This window comes from Acipenser ruthenus, chromosome 32 (assembly GCF_902713425.1).
Source record: "Acipenser ruthenus chromosome 32, fAciRut3.2 maternal haplotype, whole genome shotgun sequence".
NCBI classification, from domain to species: Eukaryota; Metazoa; Chordata; class Actinopteri; order Acipenseriformes; family Acipenseridae; genus Acipenser; species Acipenser ruthenus.
Genome location: NC_081220.1, coordinates 6651249 through 6667150, shown reverse-complemented (window position 1 = coordinate 6667150; position 15902 = coordinate 6651249). Strand labels below are relative to the sequence as shown.

Here is a 15902-nt window from a genome sequence, read left to right as displayed (position 1 = left end):
TTTATTTCTATTCCGCACTATTTCGTTTTTTGACGTGTTTGGATTTGAATGTTTCCGTGCATTTGTCACGGGACACTCTTTTGGGGTTTAAATTCAAACAGTAGCCAACTACGCCACCTAGTTCCTAAATATATGGGGCACTAGGACCCTAGCAACACTAAAACACAACACAGGTTCGTAATTATGACCAGTTGGAACTCAGAACAGATCGACCATGACAAGAAAGGCAGACAGTTGTACCATTTCGCAATAAACAATGTTTATTATCCTTATAAAATCATTAAAATATGATAATACCATTTTGGTAGTACCAGGGGTTACCAAAAATAAAAATAAAAAAACACAAGGCACACACCAATTTACTAGTGCACAAAGTATCAAAAGAAAATAATAAAAGCACCCACTACTTTGCTAGGGTGCAAAAGTATACAAAAGAAATAATTTTCAGGCCAAAGTCACAATAGACACCACTGGATCCTCATCAACCGCTCCAGGAAAAGGTGCAGCTAGTGACCCCCCCACACTGGTGCCAAGCTCCTCCCTGGATGTGGCAGGCACCCCCCCTGGAGACAAAAAAAAGCAACAGCACTGAGTGACTCACAATTATGCAGTATACAAAACACCCCAACAGAGATTAAAATATATTTCTTTATAGTTAACTATACCAATCCATATATTTAAAGAGCACAACCTATAGCCACAGGTAATTTAAAATGCAACACCCCAAAATGCCACTCTCTATCATAGATATTTATATCAATAGAACAGGTGCAAGAACCATAAATTACAAGTTACAGGCAAATACCAAATATTGGGTTTATCTCCTTTTAAAAACACAGGTATCACTCTAGCAGAGAAAATATAAAGGTGCACGAGGGTCCCTAAACAGCAAGCGGGTCATAAACCCTATTAGGCAATGTACTAATCATTAAAAGTGGTCCGGCTACTTCACTTTTAAACTGCACTCTTTTAGTCCTGAATCCACTCTCCAGTACAGCCTGCTTGTTCTACTAATACATTTAGTCCTGAAAATTCCTCTTGGATCCCAGCCTCTGTTCTCCACGTCTCTGCTCTCTCAGGAACTCCTGTGGCTCTTGCAGCGCTCTTCTGCCGTCTCTCTGGTTCTCTGGCTCTCTTCTGTGGCACACTCCCTGTCTCTCGCAGTTCTCTCCGTTGCCTCTATCTCCGCTCTTTTATATCCATCAAACTCCTCCCTTAACTATCCAGAGCGAATCAATTGGCAAGACCCATTAACAGTATTTGTACAAACTACATTTCCCAGCATCATTGCGGAAATTGCTTAAAACCTCCCACTGGAAGTGACATCACTCGCTCTCAGCTCCTTCCCAGCCTAGCGCCGTCCCACACCAAGACACAAGGTAAGACCAAATTTAATATAATAAAAACGTGTACATACTGTCATAAAAAAATATATATATATATAATACATACAATTCACTCCAAATAAAGCAAAATCAAACTTAAATACCAAACCAATAGAACATTTTATAAAACGTGCTCAAAACAACTCTCAAATAACTCGTGCAGTCTTACTGTGTGTACCTCTGGCAGCTGCAAAAACGATTAACAAACATTCAATCATATCGTAAAAATCTTCCAAAAACATTTATATATTATAAACGTGGTTGTATTTTGCAATCAAATGGTTCCTAAACTTTCATTTCCTTTAATATACAACTAATACAGAAATCTTATAAGGTGCTTTAAGATACCTAGAATAAAAGTGCACACAAACAAAAAAATAAGTTATAAACATTAAGTCACCCTGTGACACAGTGATGGCTCAGAACTTTGATGATGGAGAGCATGTTATTGCCTTCTCATCCCGAATCCTCAGTAGTGCTGAAAAGAACTATTCCACTTCAGAGAAGGAGTGTTTGGCAATCGTTTGGGCTGTGGAGAAATGGCGTTATTTTTTGGAAGGAATACAATTATTATTATTATTATTTATTTCTTAGGAGATCCCTTATCCAGGGCGACTTACAATCGTAAGCAAATACATTTCAAGTGTTACAGTACAAGTAATACAATAAGAGCAAGATAAATACAATGACTTTGGTTCAAGCAAGTTCAAGTGTGACAAAATACAATTCAATAATACAGCAGATAACAGTGACAGTGATAGTTACGTCAAGATATGATTAAATACAAAATACTACAGATTAAACACTTGGCAGATTACAGTATTCTGAAGTACAGGATTAAATGCAGTAAAATAGGGGGCAGATAAGAGCAAATAAAGCGCATTTAAGGGAGGTTGATAGTGTCCCAGAGGAAAAACAGAGGAGTTCTACAGGTGCTGTCTGAAGAGGTGAGTCTTAAGGAGGCGCCGGAATGTGGTCAGGGACTGGGTGGTCCTGACATCTGTAGGTAGGTCATTCCACCACTGCGGAGCGAGGGTGGAGAAGGAGCGGGCTCTGGAGGCAGGGGAGCGTAGAGGAGGTAGAGCCAGTCCTCTAGTGCAGGAGGAGCGGAGAAGTTGAGTGGGGGTGTAGGGAGAGATGAGGTTCTGGAGGTAGCTGGGTGCAGTCTGGTCAATTTGAAGTTGTAACCGACCATGCAGCTCTAGCCTGGGCCTTCAATTGTCCAAAGACATCCTCCCGGCTCACTAGATGGACACTCAGACTTCAACAATTTGACTTCACTGTGCTGTATCATAAAGGAAGTCTCAATACCATTCCTGATGCTTTATCGAAGGTTCCAGTATCTGGACCATCCACTATTGCAGTCTACTCCAGCAATTCACAGAGCTTCAGCTTGGATTTGCCTGTTTTGTTTGACGAAATTGCGGCCGCTCAGTCAAGGGATAAGAACATCCAGGAGATCCTTGCTTCATTAACATCTTCCAACACCACCACCAAACCTGACCGCATCACCTATGTGGAACACCAGGGAGTTGTATATAGGCGGGTACCAATCAAAGGCGATGAATTCAAGTTTCAGCTTGTGGTCCCCTCTGAGTTAACATCAACTTTCTTACAGTACTATAACAACAATCCACTAAGGGGACATCTGGGCAGGCTAAAGACACTTTTCAGAATGCTGGAGGTGGCCTGGTGGCCAGAGATTCGCAAGGAAACTTGGAGACATACAAAGGAATGCCAGACCTGTCAGCAGTATAAGGCATCGAAAACAAAACCTGCAGGTATGTTACAATCCAGCACTGTTACCGAACTGAGAGAAATGCTTAGAATCGACCTGATGGGCCCATTTCCCTGCAGTAAGAGCGGTAACACCATACTTGTGGTAGTTGTGGATTATTACTCAAAATGGGTTGAGTTTTTTCCATTATGAGATGGCAAGACTCCCCGGATTATTAACATCCTGATTAGGGACATCTTTACTCGATGGGGCACACCACGCTATTTGGTGTCTGACAGAGGGAGCCAGTTCACCAGTCAACTCCTGAAAGGTATCTTTAAGACCTGGGGAGTTGTGAACAAGCTCACTACAGCATACCACCTGCAAATCAACCTCACAGAACTTATAAACCGCACGGTGAAGACAATTATCGCCTATTATGTGGGGAATAACAATGAAGAATGGGATAAGTGGATTTGCTGATTCCGATTCACCATCAATTCTGCTCGCCAGGAATCCACAGGATTTAGTCCCACTTAACGGGCATTGGGGCAAAGATTAAAAGGGCCATTGGATCGGCTTTGTAATGTAGCTCCCCAGCAAGAGTCGTTAAGACAAAACTTACTTGAAAGGCAACAGCAGTTAGTTCATCAGGTGGTTAGTAATGTAGATAAGGCTCAGACTAGGCAGGCCAAGTAAGTACTCCAAATCACCCTCCTCAAATGTTACATATTTACGTTTGGTCTGGGTTAGGTCACACCCTTTATCTGAAGCTGCTTCTAAGTTTTCAGCTAAGCTTGCGCCAAATGGACTGGTCCATTTACAGTAATGAAGCGACTTGGACCGGTTAATTATCGAGTGCAGTTTGGTGATCAGATGTGTGACACCTTAAATGTAGTTAACTTAAAACCCTACTTTGGTTTTAAACCCAGTTGTGCCTCTTGTTTGGGGGGGGATATGTGACACCGACCACATATAATGCGGTAAGAAACTCCCCATCTGCAACTTAATTGATTGCAGTTAGTCTGGCCAGACACTTTAATCCGAAATGTAATTCTCTCAAAGTGGTCACAAACTTGTTCAATTAGGAATTATAAAAAAGTGGGTATACAACTTTAAGAGGGGTAGTATAAAAGCACAGGTCTATCTATCAAGGTGGGTGTTTTTTTTCTACTTTGTGACCTCCTGCTGCCTCTGCACCTGTGCTCCTGATTGAATTTTCTAAGAAGCCTATGTACTCTGTAATTGCTGGATAAAGCGACATGTGGATACAAAATTATGCCATTGGCAGGAAATGATCTGAAAGCTAAAAGAGGATCCGCATCAGCAAAGTGGTGAGACCATTCCTTTTTACCAATTTTCATTGCTGGATTTGTTTACTTTGTTACTTTGTTTTGTTGTGTGTATTGGATTATGTTTTTGTTTGCTTCTTACCTGGAGCTGGACTTCTCAAGGACTTTGGGCCCAACAATATATCTATTTATATCTCTCTCGGTCTGTCCTGTGCTTGTTTTTCATAACACATTGTTTTGCTCGATTGAGTGTGTGGATATGGGTACATGTAGATATATATCCGCTGAGATGCATTAAAGAATAGTTTGTTTAGAACCATGGATTCAGGTTTTTTATGTCCGTTGGTTTGGTTAAGACTTTCTTTAAGATTACTCTTAATAATCTTTTTTCTTTCTAAAGATACTTAGATTGGCCTTAGTCTTTCAAACAAAACCTTTACAAGGTGAAGCACAGGTGATCACTTGTGAGATACTGTACTCATTTTTTTTTTTTTTTTTCTTTGTATAGCTTGTAAAATTCTTAGTTTCAAACGCATTATCACAGGCGGCACAATTACGACATGGAAAAAATCCAGTATATTTGTCCAGTACACCGAGATCTCTCGAACATTAAAATGAGTCAGCCCTTAAAAAAACACTGTCCGTGTTCATTTCTGTGTATATGACATTGTCTATACACAATACCTGTCATGTAAGCCTATTGGTATCAAACCGATCACAATTAATGTGATCAGTGTTTTCAGTCAGATTGATAGTTTTAATCAATCGTCGAAAAAGCAGCAGTGCTTTGCAACTGTAGTTCGTCTTGCGTACCTTTTGGTAAGATACCCACTCAGAACGTGTCTGCTTCCTCCAGCCCCCTAAGGAACACTGGAGCAGTCATCAATAACAGGGAGCAGTTGGCCAAAAAACAACACTCGCTGTCTCCTTCACGCTCAAAAACGAACACTCTCACTCTTCCTCGTGGATAGCGAGTCCAAACACTTTAAAAACGCATTTCGCTGGTAAATCACTATAGAAATGATCCCTGAAAGTATTGTTTTATGGGCAAGTGGCTGACCGTCTCCCTCCAACTCTGAGTGGCACCGGTAGCTGTGCCGCTGACAAATAAACAGGAGCTTTCATATAATGCAATTGCTGTTGCCCAGTGAGGTGTTACAACAACATTTCAAACTCATTCCAAACTGCAGGCGGTTAAAAGCTTAATTGGGTTCAAATTTCTCGTATGATTTAAAAAGTAGGAGCCTGTTGCCTCATTTGCATTGTCTGCCTTCCTCCTTTGCACTATGAAGTCTATCAAATTTGTGCTTAAAATCTGAATACGATTCCCATTTGAATCGTATATATTTGGTTTCCATTTTAGCAATATGCATACACACTGTTCTGTTGAGCTCCCAGGGTGTTATCCAATAAAACACCATAATCGGTTAGCACGTTCGGCTGTTAATCGAAAGGCTGGTGTTTCAAGCCCACGCAGGGATGATGCTTTTTGCATTTCTTAATCGCATTAGAAAATGGCACTATAATACGTTTTTATTTCCCCCAATTACACTGAAGAAAAAATGTGCTGTTTTTTTTTAATTCAAAAAATTAATAAAAAAAAAAACCCTAGTCGTGCTGTTTGCAAAAACCCGGTATCGAAGCAGGAACCGTTACAGTCTAACGCTCGCCTAACTGAGCTATTTTAGCTTGATGCGATTTTTCTATCGAGACAGCATTCTTTTCCTCAATCGCCTTTTTGTCAAGCCAGTAAACCTGCATGTAATGAGAAACGTTCAACAGTTCAGAAACACCACAATAGAATCCAATGCCTTTGCAAATGTGTTTCCAAACTGTTAGTTTTTCTCCCAAATGCGGTTTCTCAAAAAATGGTTTTGCCTACTTTTTAGTATTATTATTACTTTTTCTAGAGTAAGACCAAAAGGCAAACATCCAGGAAATAGTTAAACACTGCTACAGCGCTTGAACTGTCTCAACAAACGTTTAGCTCTAAAACGTGTACATTAAAAATCTATTAACATCTTTAACACAATCATCTGTTTTAAAATAGCAGTTAATCCACATGGTGATCAATAAAGTGAATGCTGGCTTTGTTCACATATTCACAAGACGTTTTCACGATTCACGCATATTCTGAACAAGCACACTAGAATATGGTAATGAAAGGACAGGAAAATAACTGCTTTATTGGCTCTGGTCTTGTATCGTCACCTTGATTACTGTCCGTAAGAAAGTGGCATTAATCAAAAACCTAATTATGTAAGGTTCTCAGTGCGCAAATACGCAGCATATTTAAACTTCTTCACAATCTTAAATCTTCCCACATGAATGTCAAATACGTACTGACAAGTACGGCCCTTTCCCAATGTAACACTCTGCTGTGTTTGAACACCAACGATGGCTTGGATATTATGTATTAAACCACGATACTATTGTTCCCACTTTCTTGTGTTTATCGTGTCAGCCCTTGTGGCCTAATGGCTAAGGCACTGGCCTCCTAAGCCAGGGATTGTGGGTTTGAGTCAAATCTGAAGTGTGATTTTGTTATAGGAGGCTGCGTGGTCCAGTGGTTAACCCTTTGCGGTCCATTGTCGGACTGGGTCCGACATTGCAATTATTCCTCACAGGTCCTTTGTCGGACTGGGTCCGACATCATTATAGCAACGCAATAAACGGGTGTTTAGTCGTTTTTTCTCCGGAAAAAGCCGAGAAAACCATTCAATTGCCGAGTGGTAGCGACAGGAGCCGAGACAAGTCGGAAAAAAAAAAAAAAAAAAAAAGGCGTATTTCATGAATAGTCATACATGGTATCAGGTATCAGATAATGGGCGTCCATAATAAACAAGGGTATAATAATAATTAACAAGCATAATAATTAATTAGACCTGGCGTGCTTGACGCGCGATTAATAAATGGACCGCAAAGGGTTAAAGATAAAGGGCTTGTAACCAGGAGGTCCCCCGGTACAAATCCCACCTCAGCCACTGACTCATTGTGTGACCCTGAGCAAGTCACTTAACTTTCTTGTGCTTCGTTTTAGGTTGAGATGTAACTGTAAGTGACTCTGCAGCTGATGCATAGTTCACACACCCTAGTCTCTATAAGTCGCCATGTATAATAAAAACAAACATAATTATGGTATGTTTTATTAGCATGTGATATTTTGTAGATCTTGTTATCTGCTAAGTCCGCTCACGCTAGCCAGAACGTGCTCGAGTGCTCTGGCAACAGCCATGAAGCAAGTCAATTTTTCAATTGAAATAAATAACTACTTTGTTTTTGTGGATGGGGGTGTTTTTTGAAAAGATCAGTTAAATAGCTACGTATTTTGAAATAAAGATGTATTCATTATTATGAACGTTAACAACAATTATATTGTATTTACATTTCCCACGTGTGCTTGCCTTGTACAAATCTGACAGTTTCAACAAAGACATTTGACTTCGGTTCATTAGTTAGCCTATACTGCCATCTACAGCATTACTACGGGTTTCGTTTACTTCTTTTGGATATTTTCACAAATACTCGTGCGAGCATGTAGTCGTGTCCAAGTTGTTAAGGCGATGGACTAGAAATCCATTGGGGTTTCCACGCACGTGTTACTAGAACCCGAGGAAAATACGTCCTGCGGACATTATGATTGTTCTACCAAGATGTTCTCATGTTAAACTGAACAATAACACATTCAAAGTATTGGAAAGGCATAATTAGAGGCCTCGTCATAATGAGGCAGTTTAACAGTGTGAAGGATGTGGTGAGGTGCAGGCTTGCGGTGACTTTCTCTCATTTAACGACCTTGTGATTTGAATACTAACAAGAAAAACAAATCAAATTACCAAGCATTCGGTGGACGTTTTAAGAAATAAATAAACAAACAGATTTGTCAGAAGTGGGATTCGAACCCACGCCTCCAGAGAGACTGCGACCTGAACGCAGCGCCTTAGACCGCTCGGCCATCCTGACTTACACTGACGACTTTGCACAACACTGCAGTACACTGCTGAACCTCCAATGTCTGACGCTACAGTAAATCACCTGGTGTGTGCGTGAACTTATTCTTTATCTGTTTATATTAAGGAGGGCGACCTGTTTCGTCGCATTCTATATGTGATCACAAGGACACTCCTCTTACAGACAGAAAATATACGGCAAACAGAGCGATTGCTTCACGGTTAGAAACAAATCAGAACAGTCTGTTAGCAAATTAACTTCATGAAAAAACCACACAGGCATTACATAAATGTTACAGATATGTTTCGTAGACACAAAAGTTGTAACATAATTGAGTACTGTCACCGGGCCGAGTGACTGGGTTTGGCTTGCCAAAAAGGATGTTAAAAACGCCAGAATTAAATTGTAAAAAAAACGATTTATTTATATGAAACAAAAGAAACACAAGAGACAGTAATACGCCATGAGTCTCTCCAGCACCCACCTTCAAGGTTAGAACTCCCCCACTGAGCATTCCAAGGCCTTTATATACAGAATGAATTTCCCATAAGGCAACTCTCATTTAAAGATACAGCTCTCAATTAAAAAAAATAAAAATAAATACAGATGCAAAAATGCTTCATTAGCATCATCAAAAAAAATATTTTGTCCAGATCCACACACATAAGGTTAACCATACACATATATAAGACAACAACATAAAGAAAAGTGCACTTTTAAATATTAGCTATGACCTTTAACCTCAGCAACCATTTTGTTTCTGCTGATGTGGCACTATCAGCCATCTTTATATGCTGAGGTATCACTGGCGGCCATCTTTTATACACTGCTGATCAGCTACTACCAGCAACAAGGATTTTTATACACAGGTATGAATAATACAAACTTTGGTTTTTTAATGATATTTTCTCTTTGCTTGTGTTGTTCTCCAAGAATGGGGATACACTGCAGTGATTTGGGGAAAATAGGGGAAATGGTAAGTCAGAATTCATTAATCATGCATATCACAAGCACACACACATTCAGACATGAAGGGAAGTAGGAAAGGTTCTTGGAGTCAACAAAAATACCTTGGTACAAAAATAAATTAAAAAGCCACCCTGTCACATACCCTTCCCCTTAAGAGGGAACCATAGTTTCCGACATTTCTTTTTCCTGACCCACCTCAAATCCATACCTTGAGAGGTGGTCTGCATTCTGATGCTTACTTCCCGCTCTGTGGTTCACCTGGAAGTGATATGGTTGTAATGCTAGATACCACCTAGCTATGCGGGCATTTTTGTCTTTATATCCTATTGATCCAAGTAAGTGGATGGTGATCAGTAACCAGTGTGAATGTACTGCCTAAGAGGTAGTACCTTAAAGTCTCCAAGGCCCATTTGATTGCCAGGCACTCCTTCTCAATTGTACTGTATCACGTTTCTCGGGGGAATAGTTTCCGACTTATGTAAAGGATTGGATATTCCTCCCCTCCAGTTCCTTGACATAGTACTGCTCCTAAACCCACCTCCGATGCATCTGTTTGCACAATGAAGGGTTTGGTAAAATCAGGGCTAGTTAACACAGGTTCAGAACATAGTGCCTTTTTCAGTGTCTCAAACCCTACTTGACATTCATCTGTCCAATTTACCTGGTTATTTTTGGACTTCTTGATTAACTCAGTCAAAGGTGCTGCATTTTGTGAAAACTTTGGGATAAATCTACGGTAGTAGCCAGCTAACCCAAGGAAAGATCTGACTTCTTTGTGGTCGGTATGGCTGCCTCTGCTACTGCTTCCACCTTTGACACCTCTGGCTTCACCTGTCCATTCCCCACTATGTATCCCAGATACTTTGTCTCAGAGCTGCCCAATACACACTTTTGAGGATTGATGGTCAAACCTGCTTTAGCTATTTCCCTCACCACTAGTTCTATATGTTTCAGGTGACTCTCCCAGTCTGGACTATAAATAATTACATCATCAAGGTATGCAGCAGCGTAGCCTAGATGATCTTGTAGTAGCCGGTCCATCAGACGTTGAAACGTTGCTGGTGCCACATGTAAACCAAAAGGCATTGTGCGGAACTGATAGAGGCCATGGGAAGTAGAAAAAGCAGTCTTACTTCTAGAACCTTCCTCTAAGGGAATTTGCCAATAACCTTTGGTTAAATCTAAAGTGGTTATAAACTTAGCACCACCTAACAGATCTAGCAGCTCATCTACTCTTGGCATCTGGTAAGTATCAAATTTGGATATTGCATTCAATTTTCGAAAGTCGATGCAAAACCTAATTTGCCCATCCTTCTTGGGTACAATGACTACTGGTGAGCACCACGGACTGGTTGATGGCTCAATTACCCCTAAAGCTAGCATTTGCTCTATTTCCTCTGCCACTTTAGCTTTTAGTTTCTCTGGAACTCGATATGGTCTTTGTCTGATAGGGACATGCTGTTCAGTATCAATCACATGCTGAATTACATCGGTCTTGCCAGGCAGACCTATGAAAACATTCTCAAACATTTCCAACAATTTATCCAGATCAGCATGCTGATCTATTGACAAATTACAACCCCTCGGGATATCACACTTGGTTTCAGGATCTTTTAGTCTAGAATAGGCCTCTTCTGCCATAGCCTTACCTAGCTCAGGCAGGATAGTGAGAGAAAGATTACTTTGTGCCCTATCAAACCAAGGTTTTAATAGGTTAATGTGAAAAAATATTTTTCTTTCGTTCAGATAGAGCAATTTCATAATCTACAGGACCTATTTGTCTGAGCACAGTAAAGGGACCCTGCCACCTTGCCATTAACTTATTCTCTGTGGTAGGCAACAACAACAAAACTTTACTCCCCACCTTGAGCTGTCTTTCTTTGGCATGTTTGTTATACCAGCTCCCCTGCTTGATTTGGGCTTCCATTACATTCTCTTTTGCCAATTTTGCAAAGTTAGCAAGCTTTTCCCTCATATTTACGATGTAATCAATTATGTTGGTGGAATCAGCAGTTTGCCCCTCCCAACTCTCTTTAATGAGGTCTAATGGGCCTCAAGGCTGTCGTCCATATAGCAGAAAGGGTGAGAACCCTGTTGAGGCCTGGGGAACCTCTCGATATGCAAAAAGAAGATATGGCAGCATTCTGTCCCACTCTTTAGGCTCTGACTGTACTATTTCTTTAACATACGTTTTAGGGTCTGATTCATTCTTTCAACCAACCCATCCGTTTGAGGATGATAGGGACTGGTTCTTATTGCAGTGATACCCAGGAGGTGATATAACTCCTTTAACAAAGATGATGTAAAATTAGTGCCCTGATCAGTCAGTATTTCTTTGGGTATTCCCACACGACTGAACAATTTGACTAACTCATCTGCAATTCTTTTAGCTGTAGCACTTCTTGGAGGTACTGCTTCTGGATACCTGGTCATGTAATCGCTTATTACCAAAATATACTTGTTACCCTTGGAGCTGCATATTAATGGACCCACAATATCCATAGCAATCCTCTCAAAAGGGCTGTCTACAACTGGAATAGAGATCAATTTGTGTCTGTTTCTGAGCAGATCAGGTGCAACCAATTTACATTCTGGACAGGACTGACAATACTCTGCCACATCCTGATGGACGTTTGGCCAAAAGAATCTTTGTAAAATTTTTTCCAGTGTTTTGTCTCTCTCCATGTGACCAGCTAGAGGAATTTGGTGGGCAACCTTCAAAATGTCCTTTCTAAAAGGCTTTGGGACCAACAGCTGTTTTACCCTTTTCCCAGTTTTGGGATGTTCACAATTTCTATACAATATCTCATGTTGTACCGTGTAAAAAGGGAATTTAACATTTTCAACATCACCATCATAAAGACCCTTGTACAGACTTGTTAGTGTAGTGTCCTCTTGTTGATGCTTAGCAATGTCCACCTTTTTATTTCCTGTCTTAATGGTAATCCTGCGGATCTCAACCTTTTAGCCCTTTTCTTTTCTCCCTTTGTGAGATGTTTTTTCCCACCTCCCTCAAAGATATCTGGAGAAAAGGGAAAAAGTTCATCCTCTTCCAGGTCTGAGTCTTTACATGCACGAGACTGACTGCGTGTGATAACTGAAACAACAGAAGGTCTCGCCTGAGGATTATTCAGCAAGTCAGTAAAGATGGGAATGTCTTGACCCAGTATTACTGGGTAGGGTAGGTTTTTAACCAACCCCACCTTCATCTGTAACTCCTGCTCATTAATCTTCATCTTTACATTTGTCACAGGATATCCCCATGGACACAAGTGATAGGGGTGACCCCTACTGTTTTTTTGTTCCTGACCCCTACTGTTTTTTTGTTCCTGAGCAGGTTAGTTTTAACCAAAGTCTGGCGACTTCCAGAGTCTACTAAGCCTTCTATTGATTTTCCATCTAATGTCACAGTTTTAAACATAAAGTTCCCTGCCAATAAGGACAGGTCATCTGGTTTCCCTTTAAAAGAAGTCTGGTTCTTTGGGCAAAAACGGTATCCAGATTTACCACAATTATAACACAGTCTCTCATGAGTCCCCTCTTCCCGTACCCTCTGATCAACTACTTTTCTTTCCAAAAAAACAGTATTTTGGATGGGTCTTACCATAGGTCGCCATCGATCCGATTCCTTCCGAGCCAAAGTGTAATCCTCTGCTAGAGAGATGGCTTTCTCCAAGGTCTCGAGACGGTGCTCTTTAACCCAGGTCTGTAAGTCATCGGGAAGGACTGTCAAAAACTGCTCCAAGACGAGGATCTCCGTCATCTGCACTGTAGTCCGAGTTTCAGGTTTGATCCATTTATTGAAGAGCTCCTTCAGACGATTGCAAACCTCGCAAGGACTCTCTGCATCTCTGTAGCGGAATTTGCGGAACCTCTGCCGATATGTTTGAGTTAATATCATATCTTTTCAATATGGTATCCTTTACTTTGGCTTAGTTTTTGGCATCTTGAATGTCCATTCCACTGTAGGCTTTCTGGGCCTTCCCTGTTAAGTTTGGTGCAAGCCGCAACACCCACTGTTCCTGTGGCCACTGACATGACTGTGCTACTCTCTCAAAAGTAGTCAAATATGCCTCAATGTCATCATCTGGCATCAGCCTAACCAGCTTGGGATCCTTCCAGACCGGCACTTGGTGAGATTCTGCTTCTTTCAGAGCTTTCAGCATGTCTGTCCAATCTTGGCGCTGCTGTTCTTCTCTCTGAAGCTGCTCCTTAAGCAGTTTCAGCTCTCGGAACTGCTGTTCTTCACGGAACCTCTGGAATTCCTCCACCCGGCGTTTCTCATCCTCCTGTCGTCTTTTTTCAGTCTCCACCTGCTGAATCGCCAGCCATTTTAACAGTGACCCTATATCTTCCGGTAGGCCACCTGACAGTTCAGCTGCTGGTTCAGAAACTCTGGTTGCTGGAAAATTAGTCTTTTGGGACCTGGTCTGGACTTGCAAGGTAGGAGTTGTTTTGGGTCTGGCACCTGTTATAACTCCCTCTGCTCCCTCCTCCATCGTATCCTCATCTGCCATCTGTTTAAGATGATGTACCACTTTACTCCAGCGGTCTTCTTTCTTTTGGGGTGTTGGAAGTCTGGTTGATATTTTTTCCACTGTCTTTCTCGTTTTTGGCCTTTGTCTCCATTCTCTCGTTTTATGCATTCTGGTAAATCATGGTGTTCATGTTTGCAACACCCAAGCCGCAAAACCCCGCTTCTGACACCATATGTCACCGGGCCGAGTGACTGGGTTTGGCTTGCCAAAAAGGATGTTAAAAACGCCAGAATTAAATTGTAAAAAAAACGATTTATTTATATGAAACAAAAGAAACACAAGAGACAGTAATACGCCATGAGTCTCTCCAGCACCCACCTTCAAGGTTAGATCTCCCCCCCTGAGCATTCCAAGGCCTTTATATACAGAATCAATTTCCCATAAGGCAACTCTCATTTAAAGATACAGCTCTCAATTAAAAAAAAAAATAAATAAATACAGATGCAAAAATGCTTCATTAGCATCATCAAAAAAAATATTTTGTCCAGATCCACACACATAAGGTTAACCATACACATATATAAGACAACAACATAAAGAAAAGTGCACTTTTAAATATTAGCTATGACCTTTAACCTCAGCAACCATTTTGTTTCTGCTGATGTGGCACTATCAGCCATCTTTATATGCTGAGGTATCACTGGCGGCCATCTTTTATACACTGCTGATCAGCTACTACCAGCAACAAGGATTTTTATACACAGGTATGAATAATACAAACTTTGGTTTTTTAATGATATTTTCTCTTTGCTTGTGTTGTTCTCCAAGAATGGGGATACACTGCAGTGATTTGGGGAAAATAGGGGAAATGGTAAGTCAGAATTCATTAATCATGCATATCACAAGCACACACACATTCAGACATGAAGGGAAGTAGGAAAGGTTCTTGGAGTCAACAAAAATACCTTGGTACAAAAATAAATTAAAAAGCCACCCTGTCACAAGTACATTTGTAAACTATCCGCCAGTAACAGACATTATATCACATTATCTCTAGTTTCAAACGCATTATCACAGGCGGCACAATTACGACATGGAAAAAATCCAGTATATTTGTCCAGTACACCTAGATCTCTCGAACATTAAAATGAGTCAGCCCTTAAAAAACACTGTCCGTGTTCATTTCTGTGTATATGACATTGTCTATACACAATACCTGTCACGTAAGCCTATTGGTATCAAACAGATCACAATTAATGTGATCCGTGTTTTCAGTCAGATTGATAGTTTTAATCAAGCATCGAAAAAGCAGCAGTGCTTTGCAACTGTAGTTCGTCTTGCGTACCTTTAGGCAAGATACCCACTCAGAACGTGTCCGCTTCCTCCAGCCCCCTAAGGAACACTGGAGCGGTCATCAATAACAGGGAGCAGTTGGCCAAAAAAAAAAAAAAACACTCGCTGTCCCCTTCACGCTCAAAAACGAACACTCTCACTCTTCCTCGTGGATAGCGAGTCCAAACAATTTATAAACACATTTCGCTGGCAAATCACTATAGAAATGATCCCGGAAAGTATTGTTTTATGGGCAAGTGGCCGACCGTCTACCTCCAACTCAGAGTGGCACCGGTAGCTGTGCCGCTGAGAAATTAACAGGAACTTTCATATAATGCAATTGCTGTTGCCCAGTGAGGTGTTACAACAACATTTCAAACTCATTCCAAACTGCAGGCGGTTAAAAGCTTAATTGGGTTCAAGTTTCTCGTATGATTTAAAATGTAGGAGCCAGTTGCCTCATTTGCATTGTCTGCCTTCCTCCTTTGCACTGTGAAGTCTATCAAATTTGTGCTTAAAATCTGAATACGATTCCCATTTGAATCGTATATATTTGGTTTCCATTTTAGCTCTATGCATACACACTGTTCTGTTGAGCTCCCAGGGTGTTATCTAATAAAACACCATAATCGGTTAGCACGTTCGGCTGTTAATCGAAATTTTGGTGTTTCAAGCCCACGCAGAGATGATGCTTTTTGCATTTCTTTATCGCATTAGAAAATGGCACTATAATACGTTTTTATTTCCTCCAATTACACTAAAGAAAAAATTTGCTGTT

The 15902-nt window shown here is 40.8% G+C and overlaps 3 non-coding genes across 3 annotated transcripts; all 3 read right to left on the bottom strand.

Annotated features, from left to right (window-relative positions):
- Window positions 1-5221: 5221 nt before the first annotated feature.
- Window positions 5222-5437, bottom strand: LOC117418716 (small nucleolar RNA U3). Its single transcript, XR_004546873.2, has one exon. It is a non-coding gene; the product is annotated as a small nucleolar RNA U3 (small nucleolar RNA).
- Window positions 5438-8275: 2838 nt separating this feature from the next.
- Window positions 8276-8357, bottom strand: trnal-cag (transfer RNA leucine (anticodon CAG)). The gene has a single exon. It is a non-coding gene; the product is annotated as a tRNA-Leu (tRNA).
- Window positions 8358-15151: 6794 nt separating this feature from the next.
- On the bottom strand, window positions 15152-15373 carry LOC117395661 (small nucleolar RNA U3). Its single transcript, XR_004543594.2, has one exon. It is a non-coding gene; the product is annotated as a small nucleolar RNA U3 (small nucleolar RNA).
- Window positions 15374-15902: the final 529 nt, after the last annotated feature.